The following is a 24,797-nucleotide window of genomic DNA, read 5'->3' on the forward strand; positions in this document are numbered from 1 at the left end:
TGAGAGACTGAAAGGAGTGATTGTAATCTTCCTTCCCACTTTATAAAAGGATTAGCTCTTGTGGAAGTAGGCACCATTGGCCGAACCACGGTATATCTTTGTGTTGTGGTATACTTGTTATTCTCTTTACATTATTATTTGTTGTTGATAGTTGTTTAGAGAGTTGGGCATATTAGCTAGGTTGTAGTACGTGGATATTAAAAATTTGTCTGGAGTAGAAGTGTTTCACATTACAAGTTATCTGTGTAGTGGGGATCGATTGGTATCGGTATTAACCCCAACAAGTGGTATCAGAGCCAAGGTTATATTAACCTAAGATGTTATCTAAATTTTGTTCGGAAGGTGTTTGACGAAATTCATTAGAGAAGATTTGAGTTTAAATAACTTGTAAAGATGGACCATTCCATGAACACTCGCATGACTAGTTTGAATAGAAAGAACTACACCATTTGGAAAGCCAAGATGGAATATTTGCTATATTAATATTGCAAGGACTTGACACAACCCATTGAGAATGGAGGAGAAAAACTGGAACCGATTACTGCGACTAAGTGGAGCAAGCTTGACAAAAAAACAATTAGGTACATTCGACAGTGGATTGACGACATTGTCTTTCACCATATATTTCTCAAGAGACTACAACTTTTGGCTTGTGGAAGAAACTCGAAGACTTCTATGAGAGGAAGTCGGGCGAAAACAAAGTGCTGGTCGTTAAGAAGTTTGCTAACACGAAGTACCAAGAAGGTTCTTCAATGTTTGAGCATCTTAATGAAGTACAGAATTCCATCAATTAGTTGCATTTGATGAAGATTAATATGGGAGACGAAGTTGAGGCTTTGTTTCTATTAAACTTTCTACCCGAAAGTTGGGAGACGTTAGCAGTTTCTCTACACAGATCAGCTAAGGATGGAATCATTTCCATGGAGATGGCTACCGCGTCTTTGTTGAATGAGGAGACTAGAAGGAGTTTAAGAAGCAACTCCTCTCACTAAGAGATCCTTGTCATAGAGAAATGGGGAAAGGAAGGAGCAGAAAACCATCTCATTCTAGAGGTGATGACAGAAGCAAATCTAGGGGTGAAGCTAGAACTCCTAAGGCAAAAAGGCAATGTTACTACTGTGCCACCAAGGGTCACTTCAAGTATGAGTGCAGAACACTGAAGAGGGATAAGAAGAATAACTGTGTACATGAAGACATTGTAAGAGTCATGAGATTCGTCATTAGCAGACCGTTCCCAAGATACCACAACAAAATGGAATAGTTGAGAGAATGAACCGGACCATTGTAGAGAGAATGAGATGCATGATGTCTCATTCTAAGTTACCTAGAAGTTATTGGGTAGAAGCAATGCGTACAACCGTGCATGTGATCAACCTAGCTATCACCGTCAAAGCCTCTGAATAGTGATTATCCAGAGAGAGTATGGTCAGGTAGAGATATTGATTATGGATACTTGAGGATATTTGGGTGCAGGGCATTTGTTCATATTCCCAAAGATGAGAGATCCAATCTTGATGACAAAGCCAAGCAGTGCATTTTTCTGGGTTATAGGGATGAGAAATTTGGCTACAAACTCTATGATCCGATTAACAAGAAGGTAATCCGAAGTTGAGATGTTGTGTTCTTGGAAGACCAAACCATAACAGACTTTGAGGAGGGTGAGAAACTACAAGCTTTCACTAATGATCTTGTTGATTCAGAACCAGAAGTTTCTACTGTGGAACGTGCAGAAGGCATTGAGAATGCAAAGAACCATGGGTTTGAAGCTCATGATGATAATCCTATTGCTCATGATGGGATAAAACCTATTGATATAGATGATGCAAATGAAGTGCATGAACCACCACCTGAGCAAGCAGAAGTGCATCCTCCTGAGCCACAAGAAGATGGGGGGAAGGAGGTTAGACAGAGAGAGACAAGTTTTAACTAGGTATCCACCATATACGTATGTTTTACTATCTGATGGTGGAGAACATATGTACTATCAAGATGCTCTTGAAGGTACAGACAAAGAGAAGTGGTTGAAGGCCATGCATGATGAGATGAATTCTTTGCATAAGAATCACACTTATGAGTTAGTTGAGAAACCGAAAGGAAGAAAAATTCTCAAAAATAAGTGGATCTACAAAGTCAAGCATGAGGAGAATAATCCACACCCAATGCACAAAACTCGCCTTGTTGTGAAGGGATTCGGTCAAAGGATTGGTATCTACTTTGATAAAATTTTCTCTCCTGTAGTGAATATGACTTCTATCTGGGTGGTATTGGGTCTGACCGCAAGTATGAACCTGGAGGTTGAGCAGTTAAATGTTAAGACAATTTTTTCATGGGGACCTTGAAGAAGATGTCTACATGGACCAGCCAGAGGGGTTTGAGGTCAAAGGCAAGGAACACCTAGTATGCAAGTTGATAAAGAGCTTGTATGAGTTGAAGCAGGCACCGAGATAGTGGTACATAAAGTTTGATTCCTTTATGGCGAAGCAAGGATACAAGAAGTCTGCTTCTGATCATTGTGTGTTTGTTCAGAAATTTCGAGATGGGGATTTTATAGTGCTCTTGTTGTATGTGGATGATATGTTGATAGTTGGCCCGAACATCAACAAGATATTCAAGCTAAAAAAAGACTTTAGTAAGTCCTTTGAGATGAAGGATTTTGGTCAAGCAAAGAAAATACTTGGGATACGGATCACTCGTGATAGAAAGAGTGGGAAGTTGTGGCTTTCTCAAGAAAGCTATATTGAGAAGGTGTTGAAGAGATTCAACATAGATCAAGTGAAGCCAGTAAGTTGTCCACTTGGTGGCCAGTTTCGCATGACCAAAGAGATATGTCCAAAGGGTGATCATGAGTAGAGTCAGATGGAAAAGATTTCTTATGCATCCGCAGTGGGCAACTTAATGTATGCAATGATGTGTACAAGACCGGATATTGCTTTCAATGTTGGTATTGTAAGCCGATTTCTGTCAAATCTGGGTAAGGAGCATTGGGAAGGTGTTAAGTGGATATTGAGATATCTCAAGGGCACTTCCAAATCGTGTTTGTGTTTTGGTGGAAGTAAGCCCTTACTTGAAGGCTGCACTAATGCAAACATGGCAGGTGATGTTGACTCGATGAAGTCCACCTCTGGTTATCTGGTTACTTTTACAGGGGGAACAGTTTCTTGGCAATCTAAGTTGCAAAAGTGTGTTGCCCTCTCCACTACAGAAACCGAGTATATTGTCTCGAAATTGATTCTTTTTAAATTGTTTTGTAATAATTTAGTTATTTCTTTAATTGTCTTTTACTATAAATTCATATTAGGATATATCTATTATTTAAAAATTTTGACGTTACTTAGCGTCCCAGTGTGAAATACCGATCTTGGGTAAGAGATCGGTTTCGAGGCGCTACAGGAGTGCACACCAACTTTTATCTTTCCATCTTATGAATATCCGTTTGTGTTGTTCTCTTCTCCAATGGTTACATGGTATTCGAAGAAGAACAAGAAATATCGTAAGAAGTGTCATTGAAAGAAATTCGTTGAAAATTCGTTTGAAGCTTCTTTTGGACATGTGTTTACTTCAAGCAAAAGACTACGAAAATTTCACCCAAAAAGTTGAAAGAAGCGTTGGAAAATTTGTGAAAATATTGTTTTTGACAAAACAAGATTATTATTTTTTCCTATCATCAACTCAAGGTCGAGTTTTCCAAAAGAAGGGCCGGAAGAATGATGTAGGATTACTAGCCCATCTTTCTTGCCAGAATTCCTTCTAGTTGTGCTAAGATTATTTTATATTTTCAAATTAGAATTATTACTTATTAGGAATTTAGAATATTTATTAGTATTTTATATTTAGAGTTTAATTAGCTTTAGAAGTCTATGTAAAATTTAGAAGTCTAGTTTTCTTTGTTAATCAAATATGGCTTATCTATATAAAGAAGTCATTATAGTTTAGTTAATTATTTCAACCAATTTTCAAGGGTGTGGTGGTGATGTTGGCACCCCCCTTATTACATACTACAACTTATTAATGTTAATTTTTTTTTGTTGGACATAAAAGTCCTTGTTTGTTAGTGATGGCACCTACTTTAACAATTAGATTTTTTTTTCTCTGTTAAAAAAAGTTAAATAAAAATATTAAAAAGTAGAGAATGTATCATTCTTCTTTTTCTATGGACAATTGGGATCTTGTAATTGAACTATCATTCTTTATTTCATCTACTTAATTAGCGTCCTTGATCGAGCTAGATGACTAATTAAATGAAGCTCATATGATTATCCTTATTAGTTGAGCTAGACGACTAATTAACTAAATAAAGTTCATATGCATGCTTATCGCAGAAAACCATGTACTAGAGATGAGGTTCTTGGGTTTTTTTAATTCTTGTTGTTGGTTTTAGAGATATTGTTCCCCAAGCCGGCATTCATGTATGAGGTTTAACACTTTAACTATGGGGAAAAACACAATTCTGTGTTGAAGGAGGAATAATAGTCTATTGATCCGATTTAATTGAAGAAATATTTAAGGTTTCCTATTTCTTTTTGTAAATTCCATTTTGGTCATGAGTATTAAGAACTTATTAAGGCGAAACTACTCCCAATCCTATGTCAAAGACAGAAGTACAAATTTGTGAATATCCTAATACATTTTATTTTTTCTTCGATCAATTTTGATAACTCCACTCTTAATTAAAACTAGCCATTTGGCCCGGTTATGGCGGACTTGCTACATAGATAGCTAATGACTCAAAAGCCTAAAGTTTACTTGAATAAATAATATATGTATATTGATAGCTAATGATTTATTGCTTATAATATATTTTGTTTGAAGGGTTTATATGTTTTTGTAATTTTTTTTTGAAGGGTTTTGATGAAGGTTTTTATTGTAATGGCGGCTAAAGACAGGCTTAATAGTGTGGGAATGCTCGTTTAAAGGTGTTTATTTTTGGACCTGTTCAACGAACGAGACCGTTTTTATATGATTTTTTCCATTTGTATTATTATGTATAAAAAATGTTACTTCAAAACTATATTAAAATGTGGGTTGTATGCAAATGTGGACTTAAATCATAAGCCTATTTGGTAATCTGTAATACGAACTAAATTGACGCATACAGTCTAATTTTATCGCTTAGGCTCATAGTGCACTTCTTAAGGCTATAGTGCATCTTAGACTTTTTTTTTTATTATTGGTAAGCTTGTTTTAAATGAGATCAGTAACTCTTTGATGCTGATGGGGTTCGAGCCCTAGACCTCTGGTATCATCACCAAAGGTTTTACCGACTTTGCTAGTTGGCACCTGCAGTGCATCTTAGACATAACCCATAATAAAGTTTGTTAACCTATTTAATTGTGGTTGAGTTTAATTTTTTAATGAAAATGTGTCCTTGGTATGAGTATTATTTATTAAAAACTTTTTATTGATGTATAAACTTGCACTTATTGAATCGTTATGTTGTGATGGAAGAAGAATCAAAGAATTGGAACGATAAAATTTGTATTAACCGAACTATTATTTATCTGCTACTATTTATCAATGTATGTGGAATTTATAGTTAAAATATTACAAACAGGTCTGCAACTTTGCATAATGTTGTTTGAATATGTAGTAACATTGTTTGAACAAAGCGTTAGAGTATATTTTGTATGTATGAATAGTGTATCAAGCCAAAAAAATGTACAAACAACGTCAAAAGCCTCAAAGTCTTCTAAATCTGTATGTATTTTATAAAAGCCCAAACTTTGGCCCATAGTCCATTAATTGGTTGGAGTTTTGTGATGGTGTAGTCGTCTAAACATCGAGTTGTCCATAAAATCGTTTTGGCCTCATTATTTATTTTAAAAAAAAACCAATGCATTTATATAAAATTTCCGATTTTTCGTTAATTATTTTTTGAGTTAAGTATAGTTGCATCCATTTTAATTAATTTTTCAGGTTAGTTCAATGCATTTGACCCCGTTTCCAATTTTTTGTTACATGATATTTTTTTGGAATTTTTTTTCAACAGTTTTTTTAATAGAGTAGTGTTATACAGACTTTCTTTTTAGACATACTATTGCGACTGATTATTTGGATAATGTTGGTTTGCATTGCAATACACATGGACATGTATCTCTATGTAAATCAATGATTATGACTTTTGACACCTATCAGAAGATTAAACAATGCTGATTATAACTGTATCCTTTGTCCCAACTATTTTCTATTTCTTGAAACATATATACACCTCCTTCTATTCCTTCAATATATATACCGGATGATTGAATTTGGTAAAACATATTAAAAATAAAAGTTGTTTCATAATAAGCAATATAAAAAAAAATGCTATATAATAGAATAAAAAGTGAACGACGCGACTTATATATATTCAATATATTGGCATCTCAATTACTGATTGTTGTTGTTTGGTGAAGATCCAAAATCAATGACTTTGTTCAAATTGAGAATCAAGGTGGTGACCAAAAGGATTGCTCAAAAGTCAAAACTCATACTTAAAAAAAAACATTTGACAATATAGACAATGAAATACAACATTGAATGACACTGACGTCTGATGCCCACTAAAACTAAGTGCTATAATTTGCAGTTTTTACATGTCTCGAACCAAAAAGAACTATTGTGGATATCCATGAAATACACCATTTTTTCCTGTATTGCTTTGCTCTTCGTCAACATTAAGTTCCTGTAGCACTGGTGGAGATTCTCCCAGACTATTGTCACCCTGAGGATTACCATCTCACCATCACTATTCATCACTACCATACTGTATGGCATCAACTTCGTATACGATACAGTGTTCTTCTTGTGGTGTCTGAAAAAGGCCAAGAACACATGCTTAGATGCCAAAGGAGAATGCAATTAACCACCAGTTCTTGATGATGAAAGAAGCAACTCATTAACATGAAGTTTCAATTTGTGCTTTGTAACTCCTAAAAGATTCTCACTATATAGTCTACCATCATTTACATTGTAACAATGATTTCCTTATTTCAAGTATCAATTATATGGATTGCAGATATATAGACAATTATTCAAAGTACCTTCGAATACCACCTAAGTTGCATAACGAATGCTTGTAGTTTGTTCCAATACCACCAATCAAAGCAAATAACCAATCACAACCTTCATGCTGAACCACCTAAAATAGTTTTAATTTGAATGTATTAGTGAGATAGACTCATATTCTACATAGCTCAATGATTGCACAAACTTTATGATACTTTCATCCATTCACTTCATTCTCTCTTAATTAATAAGGTAAATGTTCCAGATGGAGAGCCAAAACATCTAATAACCCATCAGTTAGTGCTGCAATTTCATGTACAGAGTACGGGGTACCTAGAATGTAAAAATGATTTTCCTTTCATACTGTTCATGTACCTGGCAAACCAATTCTTTAATTAAGTCATTGTTTTTCATAACTATGGTGGGTTAAGTACTTGTTAACCCCAAACCTAAACGAATTGAATAGAGGTTTGGTTCAGGTCACTCATAAGAGTTGATGAGCATACTTGAATCGTTATATTATATGAATTCCATTATGTACCTCGAAAAATGAAAGGGGGCTATTGGAATAGAAGTCACAACCACCCCTGTTTCTACGTACTGCAATGTAATAAGCTTAAAAAGTATGAGCACTAAAAGTGAAGAAATTAATAAATTCATATAAAATGAGCATATGTAAGTGTAGTTTGTAAATCTCTTGTGACGACATTTCAAGTGGCAGCCATGGTCACGACATTTGGTAATTAATACAACTGATTTGTTGAAGTAGGTGGAGTGTGGAAACGCTAAAGGCATCTCTTCATGTGTGTTGAAAGTACACAAACATGTCCAGATAAATGTACCGAAAAAAGAGGAAAAACATACCAATGAAGGTTCCACGTTTGTGCTTAAGATACATTTCAATGATCTCATCGTTCGGAAAATTCTTCTCTGCGGAATTTTTTGGCAAACACCAAGTTGCCAATTTTCATGTTTCTTCTGCTCCTTATTTTTCCTATCCTGACCAATCAAAACAGAAGTCTTATTATAGGTGAGAAACGAATAAGGTGCATGTGGACTGAAAAAGAAAGATATTTTGATTTCCTATAGAACCACTAAAGCTTCAGTTCCACACTTGGTACTACCAATCTTTGGTTGGTAGTCCCTCTTTATGAACAAATATCATATCATATATACGTAAACAACAACAAAAAAATATATATGGAGCAACAAACGTAAAAATGTAAATATCGACTAAGATTTATTCAAATCTAATTAGAAGATCGCTTGTCATGACCAATTTCCAAACAATTAAAAAAATGAATATTTGAAATATAAATATCTCAAACATCACTTGGTTCAATTGTCTAAAAAACCCAGGCTATGACGGGGTGAATACAACACATGTCAAAACCTAAAACCCACATCATAAACAATCTTAACTACAAATTCAATCTCCAAAAATTCTCTTTATTACTTTATATAAGTCTATCTTTCATCAAAAATCATCAATATAACATTCTAAGAATAACAGGTCCTCAACATCGTATTCTCATGTCATACTAAAAATGTAAACTACGTTATTACATCATTCCAATAAGAATCAGACCTAAAAGAAAACTAACGGACTGCTCCAGGCAAGAATCCCAAATCAAACGCCATGTTTCCATCGCTTTCCACCTATGTTCCTAAGAACACACCCACGCTAAACAAAACAAAGCAAACATGGGTCAAAGAAATGGAATTTGCTGGTATGAGTAGACTAACCACATATAAATATTATCATACTTTCATTATTCAAACAATCACTTTATATTATCCCATAACTTAATCATTCACAGCTTGGAAGACAGGTAGTTCCGTCATTTTAACCGGCATAATTTCTTCCCAAGCAAGACTTCCATTATATAACTCATTATAATAACTCGGTTTTAATATCTAAACCATTGAATTAAAACTTACCGATATCCATCTTTGATAAGGGTAGGACCCTGCCCCTCAAGACAAAATGTTATTAAGTCCTACCCTCCTGCAAAAGAAAGTTAGAACTTCTATATAACCTTTAATTTGTAGATATTATATTAGGCATTCAAAAGTAAACCCAAACACTCGCATAATCAAAGAATACAACTAACCCGCAAGGCGAATACCTTAGTTCCTCTCTAGGGCAGTCCAAACAATCTGGTCATTCATGGCACATTCAATGAATACCCGGGTCATTCATGGCACATTCAATGAATACCCATATATAACGCTAATGGGCCATTTATGACATATTCAATAAATGCCCACTTAACATATGACATCAACAGTCATAAAACTCAATTCCAAAACTTGAGACGTGGAGAATTCTAAAAGAGGTGGTAAATTTGTTTACGCATTATTGCACTTTATTGCATATATTATCTCTGAGAACGAATGAATATCTTGTGTAATGTATTTTTTTTGTTTACGCGTTATTAATTTAATGGATGTATAAGTGTCATAACGTTGTGTATCGTAAAAGACTGAAAAATCACAAAGCAGTAAATATACGTACACAAGTATATTTAGAAAGGTCTTAGCCTAAAGCCAATCATGCTAATAGCCCTAGACCTATCCGAATAGCCCAAAATCATAATCCGAATTAAAAGGTCAAATTGGGTCAACTGGTCAAAAGTCAACCCTGTTCAAAGTCAACTCTGGTCAACAGTCAAAGTCAACCTGCCAAGTCAAATGCAGTCCAACCAGTCCCAAACTTTTCTAACCCAAAAGCCCAAAGTCAAAGGCCCAAAGTCTAATTGGTTTCGACCCAAGCCAATGTGGTCTAACCCAAGAACAAAATAGAACATGGCCCAAATAAAACTAATGTCTCAGCCCAACAGCTAAACAAACTAAGGCCCAAAACAAAATAGATCTCGGCCCAAGCCCTACTAAGGAACACTGTCATCTTCCTCACTAACTTCTCTCCAGGAACTCCTCTCCACCGTCAGCCACCACTAATCCACCACTCGACCACCTCCATCATCCTATCGGTTTTGACCCCCATGAAAACCCCCATCAACCGATACCATTATAACCCGATTTTATATCTCGACAAAACGAATCGACGCCATTAATGGCTGCTTAGAGCTTCACCGCCCCACCCAAACTAGTATTTAACCCTTCCACCAAACCTTTACTTCCCCGACATCAATCATCATTCTAACCTGAATCAAAAACCAAAACAACCAATGTTCACATAACCTACTGCGAAATTTCTTTGTTGTCGCCATTAACAACTAGCTTCTAAGGTTTCGACCTCCATTAAAGCTTATTTCAAGCTCCCCACCGCCCTCACTCAACAGCCCCACTACCACCATACCAAATCGTAGTTCAAACACACAAAGAAAACAAAAACCCAAATCCTTCAGTATCACAGTAACGCCATTAACACAGTTCAAGCTTTCTCCAAGCTCCAACAGCCCCCTCCCAACTCTCCAAATCATCAATCAATTCCATAACAACAACACAACAGTTGAACATCACAAAAACACAGTTTAAACAAAAATGAACGGGACGATTCCGTTTCTTTGGCTGGGCGACGCCATTTATGGCTTCTCGAAGCTTCGACAGAGCTTCGACAGTTTAAATAGTTTAACACTCCAGCCGATTTTACCAAATACAACAAAACGCCAAATAAAAACAGGAAATTGAATCGTAATAACAGACAGAAACCTTAGACAGAGAAAACTGTCCGTATACACCGATAAACGGAAAATTATAGATTTGTGAAATAGTAAAAAAATAACTACTCACTGTTTTAAAACCGAACTGCTTCCCGAAAGCGAAACCCCGAAAGCCCGACGCTTCATCAAGCCACGCTTAAAAAGATAATCTTCCTCGTTCAAAACCTTTTCAGCAAAACTCTCCTCTTTTTTTTTTTATAAACCCTCGCTGTGTTTTTTTTTTCTCCTAGAAACTCTCGTGAGAAAACTCTATTTTGTTTCCTTTCTGTTAAAAACAAAACCCCCGAAATAGGGAAGAAAGTTTATCCCATAAACCCACGTCTCCTATTTCCACTAACATTTATCCTATTTTATTTTATCTATTATCTATTATTATTATTATTAGAAAAAATAAAAGAAATAAAACACGGGTGTTATAATCGCTATTGAATCAGGTTCACGACTCCAATCGCTATTGATAAGGGCTGCTATTCTCATCAACTTTTGAAACATCACAACTTATTATTGCTTTATGTAAATTTTCTTGATATTTTTGACGGGGTTTATAAGTTGTGATTAGAGTTGCAGTGTGAACCCATCTGCTCCACCCACTATGTCCTACAACTATAATTAATTAAGTGTGGAAACATATTAAATTGAAATGAATTAAAAGAACTCGTAAAATAAAAAGAACCTGTTTGGGGAGCCAAGGAAGTTAATGGGTTGAGGACTCCAACACTATTGGCAAAGAGAGCTGCCATTTCTCCTTGTAAATCACCCTATTTAGTTTTCATCCATGGGCTATATTTCTGATTTACCTACCAAATTACCAATTAGTTTTAACTATATTGATTAGCAAAGTCAAAATTACCAATTAGTTTTAACTATATTGATTAGCAAAGTCAAAATTTTTGTTTCAGTATCACCAAAGTCAAATATTGATTGGAATTATAAAATTTCTGGGGTATGCATTTAATTTGATGTAAATTGTTTGAACACTTTGGAATTCAAAAATAAGTATACACATGTTATTGAAGTGATGACAACATGACATTTATAAAGAAAAATGTCAAAAACTCTCCATAGGGTAGAACGCCTAATCACGATTTTACATTTTTCTCTCTCTATACATTGTTCTTACTTTTGAGAGCTGGAACAACATGAAATGTGTGTATGGTTTGTCTGGGTTCACAATCACTGAAGGGAAGTTGGGATGATTTACTACGCCGTGGGAAACTTTGTGTTTCCAAACATAGTGCAAAGATGAGGACCGTAAACAAAACCGCCTTTTCCTTTTTACATCTTTCAACATGTTTCCCGTATAAAATCGCACACTGGTTGATCACTCCACGCCTTCATCAACCTCGCCTCGACTTGGGGTCATGAACTTTTGCCACCTTCTTCGGTTTGCGGTCATTAGGCCCATCGACATAGTTGATGTCGTACCCTTGGGGACTTTGTCGATCCCGCTACCAACAGTATGTGGTTTGAGGAAATCAAAGGGTGTTCCCTTAACTGGGTCAATCTTGCCGGTGGGGATAAGCTCATCGTCTGTGGGTGTGATGTGTGAGGCGAATAGCTGGACTCTGTTCTTTAGGATATCACCTCTGTTATGACCACCAAGGTTCTTGTTGTGAATATATAAGTGCGGAAACAACGTTACCCACAACAAACGGATCAATCCTACACAAAGATCGATCCTTCACACTAGACAAGACTTCAACACCCTCCAAGCAATATCCCAACACTTCTCAATATCAAATAACAAGCATATAAAGTAAAACAATTAATGTAAAGGAAGAACAAACCACAAGACGAGATATATCGTGGTTCGGCAATTTGCCTACTTCCACACTACGAGTTCCAAGCTTTACTGGATGTCCTGAGTAACAGATTACAAGTCTCTCAATTCACTCACAAAGAATGAACACTCAACTCACACGTAATTGCTCTCTCTTTATAATCTCTCTTTTTTGGTTTTGGAAAAAGTTAGGTTTTCTAAAACTGATTTTGTTTTTATACCAAAACCCAAAATCGCGATTCTTTAGAAATGAAGCCCACAAAAGAATCGAAGCATGGCGCTGGTCTTTACTCTGAAGCAGCGCCGCCTGAAATGAAAAACAAAAAAAAACTTTTTCTCTACATTCTCCACTTTCGGTGAGGTTTTAACACATAAAACCAAGCCCGAACACATCCAAAGAAGATCACATCCAAAAAAGGAACACCTCCAAAGAAGGAAGACTTCGCAAATAATCCGCCGGCTATGCCCACACGTGGCTCTTTCAAACATGTAGGATTTGGAGCAAGTCCAAACAATTGTTGGAACTTAACTCCGTGACAACTTTCGGCAAGATATCGCCAGGATTGTCATGGGTGTCTACTTTCTCAAGTGTTACATCACCATCCTCAACGACATCCCGTATAAAATGATAACGGACATCAATATGCTTGGTCCGAAAGCATGATGAACTTGGTTCTTCGCCAAATGAATAGCACTCGACTATCACAATACAAAGCAACACCGTTCTCGCTCAATACCCAAATCATCTAGAAGACCTCCGAAGCCATAAGTGCCTCTTTCCATCGCCTCTCGCCACACCCATATACTCTGCCTCAAGAGTAGATAGAGCAACCGTAGCCTGTAGAATAGACCTCCAAATAACCGTTGCACCATGCATCATAAACACATAACCAAGTAGTCGATCGTCGTCCTATCTAGATCACCGCATAATCGGAATCCACAAACCCATCGACATAACAAGTGCCTCCACCATAAGCTAATCCCACATCCAAGGTACCCTTCAAGTACCTTAGTACCCATTTCATCGCCTCCCAATGCCGCTTCCCAGGATTTGCCATATACCGGCCGACAACACTAAATCGCTTTTGGAAATGTCTCAGCGCAGTGCACACCATAGCATACATCAAACGCCACGGCACTTGCATAATAAGAACATTTGCCATATGCTTTTGTTCCTCCAATCAATTAGGAGAGAACTTAGCCGAAAGCCTAAAATGCCCAACTAAAGGTGTAGAAACCGACTTTGCATTCTCCATACCAAATCGAAAATTACTTTCTCTCGAATGTATTTCTTCCGAGATACAACTATCCGCCGCTTCTTCCTATCTCTGTCAATCTCCATGCCCAAGATCTTCTTGGCTCCACCTAAGTCTTTCATCTCAAACTCGTGAGCTAAGTTGAGATTTCAACTTGTCTATCTCCACCATGCTTTTGGAAGCAATAAACATGTCATCCACATAAAGCGGAGATAGATGAAGTCATTACCACGAAGCCTTCTAAAGTAGACACAGCTAGTCATACTTTACTTTGGGTGTACTCATGTTGCATCATGAATGTGTCAAAGCCCGCATTGTACCATTGCACAGGCGATTGCTTTAACCCGTCACGACAAAGGACCGATTCAATTTGCATACATAATCTTCTTTTCAAGAACGACAAACCCTTCGGGTTGTCTCATATAGATCTCTTCTTCCAAGTCCCCATGCAAGAAAGCGGTTTTCACATCAAGTTGCTCTAACTCCAAGTTGAAGTGAGCAACTAGACTCAATAACACACGAATGGACGTGATGTTTGACCACCGGGAAAATACCTCATTGTAGTCAACTCCTTCCTTCGTGGAAAACCCTTTGCTACCACTCTTTGCCTTGTACCCGATCTTTTCGGACTCGGGGAAGGACCTCTTTCTTTCAACACCCATTTATCGCCGATAGTCCTTTTGCCCTTTGGCAATAAAACTAGGTCCCATGTGTGATTTTTATCAAGAGATTCCATCTCTGCTTGCATAGCTACCAACCAATCTCTCGTAATGAGCATCTCTAATGCGGCTTCCTTGAAGCTATCTCCGCTCATCATCTTCGATATTCAAAGGCATATGCCACTAAATCCACCGACCATAGTGTTTCACCGGCTTCCGTGCCCATACTTGTGCACTTCTTTAACTTGTCTCGTGGCCTGGGTCACCACTACAAGTTGCGGATGCTCTTGCTCTTCTTCCCCGTTGTCGTGTGGTTCCATGATTTGGTACCTCATCATGATCTAACCACCATCTCGCTACATCGAATAACTCAAGCTCATTAGCTTGAACTTCTATAGACTCACCATTCTCGCCTTCCAGCCTACTTCCTAACTTCATCGAAGATAACACGGAAGTCTCATCAAAGGTAACATCTCTCTAACCGGAACTTGTAGTCTTCTAGACACCACAATCTGATCCCTTTACCCCATTTGCGAAACTAAGAATATGGCCTTCTTAGCTCTAGGATCTAGCTTGTTGTCCCTCACATGGTAGTAAGTCACGATCCAAACACTCGCGAAAAATACTATAATCACCGGTTACCTCGACCACACCTCATAAGGTGTCCCGCAATCTATAGCCGGTATCGGTGACCTATTATTGCGGGTAACACGCCATGGACACCGCATCCGCCTCAATACTTTTTGCCTAGACCGGCATTAGACAATAAACATCTTGCTCTTTCAAGCAAAGTTCTATTCATCCTCTCTACCATTCCATTCTCATGGCGGCGCCCTGATCGTCCGATTAATCCGGCAATTCCCTCGTCATACAAGACGAACTCTTGGAAATGTCCATAGGTATACTCAGTACCATTGTCAGACCGTAATGTCTTTACCTTCCTATATGTGCGATTCTCAACCCTTGCCTTCCACTTCTTAAATGTCTCAAACACTTCATCTTTCGATTTCATCATATACACCCACACATAGCGAGTATGATCATCAATGAATAAGACATAATAGCGGTTACCTCCCTTGGAAGCCACCTTGGAGGGTCCCCAAACATCTGTATATGCACATAGTCAAGGATGCCTGTTGTCGTGTGCTTGCTTGACTTGAACTTGACTCTGCACTGCTTCCCATAGACGCAATGCTCACAGAACCACATACTTGGTTCGTTTCTTCAAGTTCTTCAAGAACCCTCGCTTGCACAACTCAGACAAACCCTTTTCACTCATATGCCCTAAACGCATATGCCATATCTTAGTGCACTCAGAATCATTACTACATGCACCCACTACTACATCGCCTATCACCGTACTACCTATCAGAGTATACAAGGTTCCATATTTTTGACCCTTCATAACAACTAAAGAGCCATTAACAATATTTAGGACTCCACCTTCGCCCACAAACTTGTGGCCTTTGGAATCCAAGGTACCAAGAGAAATAAGACTTTTATTTAGCTCAGGAACATGTCTCACATCGGTTAAAGTCCTCACTACACCATCATACATCTTGACATGTATAGTTCCAATTCCTACCGTCTTACAAGCAACGTCATTACCCATTAAAACGGAACCACCATCAATGCTCTCATAAGAAGTAAACCACTTTCTATTCGGGCACATATGATAGGAACATCCGGAATCAAGAATCCATCTTTCGGTCATATAGTCTTGTGTGGACACGTAGACCAACTCATCATCTTCTTGAGCCCGAAGCATAATTTGCCTCAATTTTTGCCTTACCTTTCTTCTGACCATCTCTCTTGTTCTCTTTCTTCGGGTGAGGACAATTACTTGCATAGTATCCCTTTTCATTGCAATTGTAGCACTGTACATATTTTAAAGGCTTCTTTGACTTGGACCTAGAATTCTCATTACTTGAATAATTACGTTCATAATGAATTTCCTCTTGCCACTAGCCCCGACCTGCATCAATGCTATTCTCTACACGTGTCTTCTTCATCAACTCATAAGAAAGAAGTGCACTTTGAACTTCGCCAAGATCGACGACTTCTCTCTGCTCATGAATGTAGTCATTAGATGCTCATAGCTTTTCGGCAAGGAGAATATTAAACATGCCGCTTGATCCTCATCATCCATCTTCATACCAACATTCAAATAATCCGCTAGACGCCGACGAACTCACTAACGCGTGCTCTTTGCATCGTTGAACCATCGACCATCATGTACCGATAAAGACGCTTCTTAAGGTACATCTTGTTCATCATGCTCTTGGTCATATACATAGACTCTAGTTTGAGCCAAATACCGGCAGCGGTATTTTCTCCCATCACACTATACATAACCTCATTAGCAAGACATAACCGGATTGATGAACAAGCCCAAGAAGATCGAACTCTTCCCAATCATCATTACTCATACTTCGCCTTTAGATTTAATCCCCTTTAAAGCCTTGTGCAAACCTTGTTGGATGAGGATGTCCTTTACTTGGACTTGCCAAATCCCAAAGTTATTCTTCCCATTAAACTTCTCTACTTCAAACCTTGGTTTGACATCTTGGGAGCCATCTTTCAAGTTACACACAATAACCCAAAAGAAACAGTTTCACCTCGAATTTAATCAACACCTTGTCTACACAAATTTTGAGCACTAAACTCAAAATCCTAGGTCGTATACCTACGCTCCGATACCAATTGTTGTGAATATATAAGTGCGAAAACAACGCTTACCACAACAAACGGATCAATCCTACACAAATATCGATCCTTCACACTAGACAAGACTTCAACACCCCCAAGCAATATCCCAACACTTCTCAATATCAAATAACAAGCATATAAAGTAAAACAATTAATGTAAAGGAAGAACAAACCACAAGACGAGATATATCGTGGTTCGGCAATTTGCCTACTTCCACACCGCGAAGTTCCAAGCTTTACTTGGATGTCCCGAGTAACAGATTACAAGTCTCTCAATTCACTCACAAAGAATGAACACTCAACTCACAATGAAATTGCTCTCTTATAATCTCTCTCTTTCTTGGTTTTGGAAAAAGTTAGGTTTTCCAAAAACTGATTTTGTTTTTTATACCAAAACCCAAAATCGCTGGTCTTGTGATAAACCCACACAAAAGAACTAAGCTGGCGGCGCCCTTTGAGCTGGTCGCTCGCCAAAACATCGGAGCATGAGCGCTGTCGCTGCTTCACTCGAAGCCTTGGCCAGCCTCGAAAGTGAAAAAAAAAAAACTCTTTTTTCTCTACAGTTCTAGTAAGTGTGTTGAGCGAGATTAATTGGAGTTGCCTTGTTTAATGCTATGGCTTTCATGATCACACTCAATTTTTGGTTTCCATAGAGCATGTAAGTTACATAAGCAGCAACAACACCAGGGAATCCTGTGTTACATGGTTGATGCATTAAAACTTTAGAAATAAGAAATGTACATTAACTTTTAAGTTTTTACTAAATCCAAAACTAGGTTGAGTTTTTAAACTGACAGTTTGAGATTTCATAACTAAAATATCTGAACCTCAGTCCTAAGCTTACCTTGTTCACCATCAACGTTGCGGTATGCGAAAGTGATATAAGGAGCAGGACCATCTTGTTTGAACTTCTTCACTCGCCAAATCACGTCGCCAAACCCTATCTTTCCACCCTAAGTCAAAATGAACATTGCATATCAGATAATTGGAAATGGCATATTATTGAATCTAAAAAGAGTGGAACGGAAGCAAGGACTTAGTGAAGTACCATGAAGTATATTTTTGCCTTCATTGGCAACTAATTTGTAAGTGGTGCCATTTAAAGTAAACTTTGCCCCTCCAATCCTATTAGCAACTCGGCCAACAGTTGCACCAAAATACACCTTGTCAGTCTGCATCAAAACGATGCGTAGATAATAAAATTTTCAGTAATATGAGAAACATAATCAAAATTCCACAACATACATATGAAATGTTGCAATTGTAGGTCACTCAATGTTTAACTTATTATTAATTCATTTGATAATTTTCCTAGAGTGTACCTAGTCTTTGATTAGGCTTCTCTCTTTAAGCTTTAAGGCAGGGCGGCGGCATTGGTTGACTTTCTTTAGTTAGGAATCGATCTAGTTGCTTCTCCGGTCTTGGTGGGTTAGGTTAGTATGGGGAATTATATTCTGTTTCAGAAAGAACTCTGAGTGGAAAGAGATAAGAAAGAAAGTCAAAGGACAAAGGAGGGAGAGAGATAAAGAATAGAAGAATACAACTATATCCCCGACCGAGAAGAAGTAGAGAGTCAACCAAGGATTGGTTGGTCTTGCACAATAACCGATTCTAGCTATTCTTCTTCAATTTCAATAAGAGTTGGTGAGTGACTCTAAAATCGAAGCTCCCGGGGACCTTAGATTCTTTCTTTTCGACGCGAACTCACTTTCGCTTGAGGCGGACTCAATCACTCTTTTTGGTTGGAGGATCATTCGGTCTTCACTCTCTTGCTATTACCTCGAAGGGAGCGCAGCAACCAAAGTGCATATTATCATATAGAAAGAGGCTGGCGTGGCGATTAAGTACTACCGAAAAGTTTTGCTAACCGACAGGCAATAGAATCAGCCGATAGGGGCAAGCAAGTGTAGTGAATCACATAAATAAGCCCCTACCCGCTAGTGCATGGATAGATAGGGCGTGTGAAGTGTGAAGGGGATGGATGTCTGAGCGGTTGAAAGAGTCGGTCTTGAAAACCGAAGTATTGATAGGAATACCGGGGGTCCGAATCCCTCTCCATCCGAGAGGTCATAAGTTCACTCTTGCCTTATCTATAGATAATAATGAATCGGATCAACTCGACTGATATGATAGATGGAATGGTAGTTTGTGTTATGATTTAGTTAGGACCTTGTCTCCCTTTCGTTATCTACCGCTCTCCTTGTATAGGTTGGGAAAGGGCGGGTGGATTACCTTTGGGAGCTAAGTCAAGATCTCGGTGGTCTTGTGAGTGGTTGATAAAAGCTGCGATTGTTGTTTTCTTTAGGAAGTCCCATAGCTGTGAGGCTTAAGAGACAAAGAAAACGGTGGATACTTTTCTGGGTGGAAGGTGATGACCCTAATGAATCGACTATCAAGGGGGCTGTTAGCTACATTAGCACTCAAATTCTTTCCCTTGAAGCAAGCAGGCAATCTCACATCAGGAAGAGCCTCTCTCTAGGTTTCCCTTGAGATTTCACATTACCATTATTTACACAAAGAGGCTTAATATTCATTGGAGATCTTATCTTTATAAGGAAAATCTAATCGAGAATGCACGAACCTCTAACATGATCACTTACCTGGTTTAAGAGGCATTAAACCTACCACTCTGCAGATACAATTTCACCTTACATCTCAGTAGTACCAATATATTACTATTTTGTTTTCTACATATATGATATATCTACCCAGTCCAGTCCACATGAGAAGAATTTACGGAATTCTCTTCCATAAAACTCATAAGCTACAAAACATAGGAACCTCCAAACGTCTTTTGGGGAGCTTGGTCCAGTTTTAAGCCATATCCAGGTAGTCTCAAGTATTCATCTCAGTAATGATATCATTTCTTTGTGTGTAGAAGACCTTGTGACCATCAATATGAGCTCATGTGCTAACAAATAGGAGATAACTACATAAGTATGCAACTGTCAAGAGAACTTCTTATCTAACGAAAGAAAGTGAAACCACACTTCTAATTCTAGTATATAATTAACCACCACCACTGTTGCACCATTGACATCAGAGGAAATAAGATTATGACTACACAAACCAGAAAGTACCACAACAAATAGAAAACTGCAAGGCTGAAGATATGACTGACCGGGCAAAGTGGAAGTCCCGATGGACTCAGCAAATAGTTTGGAATAGGAATCAATCTTTCTCGAGGATGATGGAACCTGCAAACAGCACCGTACCATATTTACAATCACCAGTCTTCATGTAAAATTGGCATTCTGGTTGACCAGGTCTTTCAGGGAATACATTACCCCTCTGCAAATTATAAAGCCCTTGAACTTCGTGACTTGTTTGACTTTGTCGAGGAGTACCATAATATTGATTGTTTCACGGTGTTTACTGGCGACGCTCAAGAAGATATTGAACCAATTTGTCCCTCTATCAAAATCAATGTAGGGATTACTGAGCAAAGAGAGAGGTTGGTAAAAATTATGAAATTAAAAAGGGATGGTGACCATCACTCATGCCAGATTAAGACGCAAACTATCAATAGATAAAGAGATAGATGAAAAACATAAAATAGAAAAGTTTTGATTGAATCGATTTCAAAACCCCAAAAACACAAAATGAAAAAAGAAAAAAAAATTACAAATCATTGGTCTGGCAAATTGTGAAAATAAATTTTGTTGATTTAATTTGTTTTTTTAGGCCAAAAATAAATAAAGAAAGAAAATAAAAAGTTATTTGAGTGTACGTGTGAAACTCACCAAGATGTTAAGCTTCCCATTGAACACTGATGAGGTCTCTTCCATTAATTTCTCTCTTTGGGCTCACACCGAGACATCACAAATTGATCCAGTTACTTTATATCCCAACTGGCTCCACTCATGTGGATGGATTGATTGGACTGGGGTTTTGACAAAGAGTCTTTTGCTCTCTTTCTTCTTTATTCTTTTTTTCTTTTTCCGATTAATATGTAGCAAAAATGTCTCCATACCGTTGATTACAAAACCAACAGTGTTACAAAAATAAGTTTACAAAGTGAGAATTCTTTGTCACAATTCATAACACACCAAGCCACTCGACTTTGGGAGTCCCAAGCATGAGGTCGAGGGACTTTGGAAAAAAAAAATTGTTTCTGTATTGAGTTAGATATATAGACATAGTACACGGCATTTCCACCAAAGAACAATAACTGCAGCAATCAATGGACACATTGCAGTCCCCTCGTTCCCTAGAAAAGTTGAACTTCCTCTGTTGATTCTTTCCCAACAGGAAACTGTCCACCACATCCTTCAACAACAGCTCTGTTATTAGCACTGTCTACTTCCAGCTGTAGTCCGAGAGTCTTCAAAGCACCAAGCATATAATGAATATCCTCACTGTTTCTCGTATCTATCTTCATAGCATATATGCATATTGAATTGATCTAGGCATACAAATGTATACTGACCAAGGAATACTAACATTAAAACTAATCACAAAAAGAAGGCACATGAAAATAAAGAGAAAAAAATGGAATTCAACAAATCAGCATATAATAATACAAATTCAGAAACTAACAAAATTATGAAACTGTAATTTCAATAGAAAATTTCAGTATCACCATATCACCAATTATTCACACATGAGACACGCTACGGCAGCTTCAAATAAATCTAAATAACTTGAAGAAAAAGAAAATGATATTTAATTAGTTCTTGAACGTTACGTTGTCAATCATTTTTAACACATTTGTATATACAACCCTATCTCCTTTAATAAAAAAACTCTAGCACATTTCCCTCAAAACTACCATGCATCACCTCTGCTTGCAGATATATAACCTGATTAGTTATATCTATCATCATAAACAACCAAATAAACCAAGCAACAACTAAAATCAGTTAAGCCGCATATGTTCATTTGGCTTAGTGCAGCTATTTAACAAATCAAATGCCCAATATTTTCTGTGTTGCATAATTCATAAGACTTGAGCGGTCAGATGCCATGACATGTCAAATGTAGATTAAAATTGGAACTCAACTAATGCTTCACTCACTGAAATTAAGACTAAGCAAGCCTTAATTCAAATTTTCATTTAGTAAGCTAGAAAGACTAAAGTTTCTATGTAACCCTTACAGTTTCTAGCAGCAATGGAATTTTTCTAAATGGAGCTATTAATTGGGTCTCAAGTGTTGAAGATCAATCACCACACCAAGTTAATGCTTTTGATGTTGAGAAAAAAGCATTTCGACGGTTTTCTAGACATGATGAAGTGGGTAAAAAAGCTTTGTTGACTGTAGGGGTGCTTGGAAGGAAAATATATGTACTTTGCCAAAATTGTGGTTTTGATGTTTGGGTTATGAAGACTTATGGCGATACAAACTCGTGGGCAAAAATGTTTTCTATGAAAGATACTGTTATGAAATCAATTTTTCCACAAAGTCTTCTCATTTTGCATGGTCCTCCGAGGCTTTTGCATGTTTCAAAGAATGGTGAACTTATTGTGAAATATGGAAAAGGTGTATTTTCGTATGATCCGAACCAAGAAACACCTACGAAACTTAGCACTCATAAAAGTTTAGATAGTCTTGCCTTCTGAAGTGTCTCTGTCGCAAAGGGTACCCCTTCTCTAGTAGCTACAGCTCTTCCCAGGGATCCACCAAGAATGTTTTTTGTGTGTGACCTCTCCCATTCATACTTAAAAGCTGTTGCAGGTTAAGGATAATATTTATAAGAAATAATGAAAAGAAAATGTCCCATGTATCCACTACTTGGGATAGTGAACATATAAAATCTACAAGACTTGATTTAAAGCACTTTCATTCAAATAAATATGAAAGAATGTGCTGCGGATTTACACTCTTTGTATCCTATGAACAAATAAACACATAATACTAATTTATTTAAGGCCAGGGGACATGTGTTGCACGAGTACTTCAAAATGGAAGCCGTACCCTTCTTGGACACTCCATATTTTAATTGAAAATGTTGTGTCTCATGAGAAACACCGTCGTGTCTCAGCCGTACCCGTGCAACACAGCAGGGGACTAATAAAAAAGAAAAGGACCAAGGAAATTACCTACCCCAGTAATTGGGTTCATCATGTCCTAGAGAATATTTTGATAAATGGAACTCATCAAGACCATTAAGTATGCAAACCACACATCAGACAGTTTGATGAGCTGCGGCGAGTAATATGACATTAAATTCATATAATATGATAAACACCAAGTAATATCACAGTGCTTTGAGTGATCCTGTTGCTCAACTAATACTTGGTTAATTTTCCATAAAGCTAGTTTCAATAGATACTTACCTAGTAAAAAAATATGACAGCTTTCCTTTGTACATTGTCCCAAAGTTGTTTGCTCCAATGTTGTTTTCCAAGGAAAAGTTATTAGTAGCAGCAGCAGGCTTAAGGGTGTGAATTCCTATGCTCTATCAGTATGTTTCGAAGACGTTACGACTCATTTTTTAGAGTGTATTATGGTGGATGACCTGCATAATGAAGTGATAAAAAGGTTACTAATTGTCTGATAACCATTGCTATTGCCAAGATCATGTATGTTCATAAAGCTAGTTTCAATAGATACTTACCTAGTAAAAAAATTTGACAGCTTTCCTTTGTACATTGTCCCAAAGTTGTTTGCTCCAATGTTGTTTTCCAAGGAAAAGTTGTTAGTAGCAGCAGCAGGCGGGGTGTGAATTCCTATGCTCTATCAGTATGTTTTGAAGACGTTACGGCTCATTATTTAGAGTGTATTATGGTGGATGACCTGCATAATGAAAGTGATAAAAAGGTTACTAATTGTCTGGGAACCATTACTATTGCCAAGATCATGTATGAAATGAGTAATTGAAACATGAGTGAGATCACGCACCAAGAAATTAGATAGGCTGATAGCCAACCTTCAACATACTTTAAAATCTGATGTCTTAATGTACATTCTCAAAATTTAATTCAAATACCCAACAATAAACAATATATTCATGTACAATAGTTCAAATTTTTGTGATGAGGTTATAATGTTGTTCTCGAGCTCGATCATAAGCAATATGCTTACATTGGAGAGCTTTCTTAGCATCATCAAGTGTAACAATAGCAACAAATGAGCCAACCCCATTCTCCTCTTTTCTCAAAACTTCACAGCCTTCATCACCAACATGCATGCGGATCACATCAGAAGCTAAATCTTCAACTGGTCTAATCTTAGAACACAGCCATCACTAACTCATAGGCTAGGGATATGAAAATTGGTTTATGGCCCCAATGGAGAACAACCGCATGGGTAGCAGGGATCACTCCTGAGAATCCCATAGCAAGGAAAAGAGACGCCCTAAAATGCCCGGCAAGCAAGCGAAGCGATCACAGGCGAGGAGAGTAATGATTGCAAAGATGCCAAGTACAGTAATGGAGGTGAGGTATAAAGACCGAAAATTGGGATGGCAATAGAATGCATAATAAATAGGCGGTACAAAGGAAGAAACTATCATGAGAGAGATGCCGGCATAGTCAAGGCACCAAAAGAAAAGGTTGAAACTGCGAGAGTATATTGAAAACCGTTCGTTATCAACAGTGACTCTTCCCGTTGAAACATTAGAGAACACGGAGAAAAGAGAACTCTTGATAGCTATTTTGGGTTTCCCATTTGACGTGAGTTTTAAATCATCTTGAAATTGCAGTATAGAATTGTTCATCATCTTGAACAATTTCTTCTGAAGAACAACATCTTCTGTAATTTTGACATCACTCTATCATCCA

General features: G+C 37.5%; 1 long non-coding RNA gene and 1 pseudogene across 2 annotated transcripts; both read right to left on the reverse strand.

Moving 5' to 3' along the window:
* Nucleotides 1-11,757: 11,757 nt before the first annotated feature.
* Nucleotides 11,758-20,837, reverse strand: LOC147519463 (uncharacterized; annotated as a pseudogene). The gene is made up of 6 exons (XR_015213144.1): nucleotides 20,818-20,837; nucleotides 20,196-20,271; nucleotides 18,111-18,246; nucleotides 17,919-18,014; nucleotides 17,622-17,767; nucleotides 11,758-12,276 (listed from the first exon to the last, which is right to left on the reverse strand). The product of XR_015213144.1 is annotated as an uncharacterized LOC147519463 (transcript).
* A 457-nt stretch (nucleotides 20,838-21,294) lies between these two features.
* Nucleotides 21,295-24,359, reverse strand: LOC147519464 (uncharacterized). The gene is made up of 4 exons (XR_015214233.1): nucleotides 24,100-24,359; nucleotides 23,633-23,811; nucleotides 23,352-23,533; nucleotides 21,295-22,740 (listed from the first exon to the last, which is right to left on the reverse strand). It is a non-coding gene; the product is annotated as an uncharacterized LOC147519464 (long non-coding RNA).
* Nucleotides 24,360-24,797: the final 438 nt, after the last annotated feature.

Source organism: Coptis chinensis, chromosome 2 (genome assembly GCF_015680905.1).
Source record: "Coptis chinensis isolate HL-2020 chromosome 2, ASM1568090v1, whole genome shotgun sequence".
Taxonomy (NCBI): domain Eukaryota; kingdom Viridiplantae; phylum Streptophyta; class Magnoliopsida; order Ranunculales; family Ranunculaceae; genus Coptis; species Coptis chinensis.